We start from the raw sequence: 3,663 nt of genomic DNA, 5'->3' as shown, positions 1-3,663 counted from the left end.
TCATTCGTTCTCCAGCATCATTTCTATCACCAAGTCCAAATTTTCCAACTACTGGTCCCTCCTCTTTGCTCCCTACTTTTGCATTAGTCACCAGTAATGAGCAATACATCTTGATTGCATGTTTGATTTCAAGGTAGAGAGGTCAATTCAGAAGGTTAGAGCAGCTGTGGGACTGCAAAAGTGATCATCTTGATAAATTTTCTCGAAGGACACAGAGTGTTCATGGGGGTCTGATATGATGAAGTTTTAAGAAAATTGAAAGCTGCATTAGTGAGAAAAAAGCCAGGAAATTTTCACTAAGGCATTTTTTTTTTTTCCATTGCAATAATGTGCCTGCTCATACTTTGAGATTATCAAGAACTGTCCTGTGAGAATTTCATTGGAAAATTTTACCTCATCCACCCTACAGCACTGATCTTAATGACCAATATATAGCCCACAACACAAGCAGGGCGTGAGTGATACAAATATTGCCTTTAGAAATATATTCACCTAAATGGAGGATATATTGAGGTTCAAGAGCTTCACATTTTGATATTTTTGTATAATAAAAGTCTTTATGATTTTATAACTAAAAAAAACATAAAAAAGAAGACAAGAAAGAAAGGAAAGACCAAAGTGGATGCCAAAAGAGACTCTGAAACTTGCTCTCCAGCAGAGATGCTCAAAAAAAAAAAAAAAAAAGGGAAGAAATGGGGAGGTAAAAGACCAGAACATAAAATTTCAAAGGACACCTTGAGAAGAAAAAGACACACATTATAATGAAACATTCAAAGACTTGGAGTTACAAAACCAAAAGTGAAGAACACACTCAGTATTTTTCAAGCTGAAAGAAGTGCACACAAGTTTGCTATGAGTCAGTACTGAGTTGAGGGCAACTAACAATAACAACTTCAAAGCAAATAATCTGATAAACTGGATTACATGAAGAAGAATATGGCATCAAATGAGAGGAAGACTCATTAGCAACCTGCAATGTGCAGATGATAAAATATTGCTTCCTGAAAGGGAAGAGGACTTAAAATGTTTACTGATGAAGTTCAAAGACAATTGTCTTTGGTATGTATTGCACAGGTATGCACCAATAAATAACATCATGATAAATGTTGAAACAATTGATGTCAAATACTTCATTTTGATTGGATCCACTATCAGCACTCATGGAAACAGCAGTCAAGAAGTCAAATGACATATTGCATTATACAAATATGCTGCACAGTACCTATTTAAAGTGGTGTAGAACAAAGATATCAATTTGAAGGTGTGCCTGACCCAAGTCAAGGTATTTTCAATGGCCTCATATGCATGCAAATGTTAGACAATAAATAAGGAAGAGCACAGCAGAATTAATACATTTGAGTTATGGTATCAGAAAAAAAATATTAAAAGTAATATATGCTTTCAGAACAACACATCTGTGTTGGAATAAGTACAGCTGGAATGCTCTTTGGAAACCAAGATGGCCAGCTGTTTTCTCTCATACTTCAGACATATTATCAAAAAGGACCATACCTGCAGAAGGGCAACACACTTGTTAAAGTGGAAACTCAGTGAAAGAGGAACATCCCAATGAAAGTAATTGTCTTAGTGGCAGCAGCAATGGTGTCAAGTGTAACAGAAATTGTAAGGTTAGAGCAGGACGAGATCTCTATGTCGTTGTTGTTGTTAGGCTCCATGGAGTCAGTACTGACTTATAGATACCCCATGTACAACAGAATGAACCACTGTCCAGTCCTGGACAAAACTCACAATCGATGCTACTTTCGAGTCCCTTGTTGCTGCCACTGTGCTAATCCATCTCGCTGGGGTTCTTCCTCTTTTTTTCTGACCCTCCACTGTTCTGTCTTTTCTATTTTCCTACTTATATATACATTCTAAATTGACTTGTATTCAACATCATAAAAATGCAAATGAATACACAAAGGGATATCAGTATTCACAAGATTTCTGTATATAAATTATATACAGATTATTATTGAGCTAAGGTCATTGAGATTTATAGTCCATTTCTAAGTTATTTAGTTTTGGGGTTACTTAATTGTTTGGTGGTTTCTCTAAGTTAAATAAAAATCTCTGATTGCTTCATAAGTTTTTTTCATTCTCTCAGGCTCAGTGAATGCAGTTCCTTAGTTTATATTCAAAAGTCATAAATAACTAAGGCTATCTTTATCTCAAAATGATTATAAGGGTATTCTAGAGTAATTGTGCTTTATAAAGGTAAGTATTATACTATGAAAGTAATGCATGTCAATGCTGTAGAGCATGAAATCTGAAACAGCTTTTTGCCTGTGAAGGACTCCAAACTTTTATTGTTGTGAAGTACCATTAACTTATTTTTGACTCATAAAGATCCCATGCAAAAATGAATGAAACTCTGCCCAGTCCTGCATCATCCTCACAATTGTTAATATTGTGCCCATTACTGCTGCCAATGTGATAATCCCATGTCATTGAGGGTCTCCCTCTCTTTTGCTTGCTTTCTGCTTTACCAAGCATGATGTCCTTCTCAGGTTCATGCCTGAAGATGAGAGATGAAGTCTGGCCATTTTGGCTCCCAAGAAGCATTCTAGCTGTACTTCTTCCACACAGATTTGTTTGGTCTTTTGGCAGTCCATGATATTTTTAATATTCCTCCCCAACACCGTAACTCAAATGCATCAATTCTTCTACAGTCTTCCTTATCCATTATCCAACTTTCACATGCATATGAAAGTATTAAAAATAACCACGGTTTGGGTCAGGCACTCCTTTTTCCTTAAACTGGTGTCTTTGCTCTTGAACCCTTTAAAGAGGTCTTCTGCATTGATTTGCCTAATGCAATTTTATTACTGCTTACTTCAAATTATCTAATTTTCCCCTGACTAGAAATCCTGGTATGGTGATATAGGATAAGCCATGACTCGGAAAACCTATACAAAGTTGCTACAAGTTGGATAATGAGAATGATCTGCATCCTCTAGGTTGAGGGGTAGCAATGAATGAGTTCCTGGTGACACTTTTTTGCTGCTTTCCTTTGAAGCAGGTTCTGGGTCTCCTGATACTTGTCTTCTGATTTGTAGAGTCCCATCATAATACAGGGCTTGCAATTGGTCATTTATTCCTGAGGTTGATGTGTTTTTCCCCCATTATAACAGTTTCATAACTATATTCATGAGTTAACCATAATGCTGATTTATTATAATGCTATTATCATTACTTCCTTGTTCACATCAGATCAGTCTTATTCTCTTTGTATGCCTGCTAACAGTCCTCTTTTCTATGTTTCCTTTTACTAGACTGTCCTGATAGGTTATGTCATTTCCTGCATTTTTTGTGGTTGCTCTGTGGTTAGCCCCTTTTCCATGTTCTAACTACCTAACAGTCCTGGTGTGGTGCTGTGGGTTAATGTGCTGGACTGCAAAGTCTGTTTGAATTACAAGGTTGGAGGCTCAAACTCAGGAGTCACTCCATGGAAAACCCTATACAGGGTCACTATAGGTCAGAATTGACTCGACTGCACTTATCAACAACAACTACCTAACATAGTTATCTATGTTTATCTTGTTTCTACTCTTATTTAAGATTTAATAAAGAGTCTGTATAATATTTTCATCTTTGAAGATTAGATCACTTTTCTCCTTAGTATCAAATGGCATAGCCATTAACAGGATTCAAAGTTTCTTA

Source organism: Chrysochloris asiatica, unplaced genomic scaffold (assembly GCF_000296735.1).
Source record: "Chrysochloris asiatica unplaced genomic scaffold, ChrAsi1.0 scaffold00145, whole genome shotgun sequence".
Lineage (NCBI taxonomy): Eukaryota > Metazoa > Chordata > Mammalia > Afrosoricida > Chrysochloridae > Chrysochloris > Chrysochloris asiatica.
Note: the sequence above shows the minus strand (reverse complement) of the source record.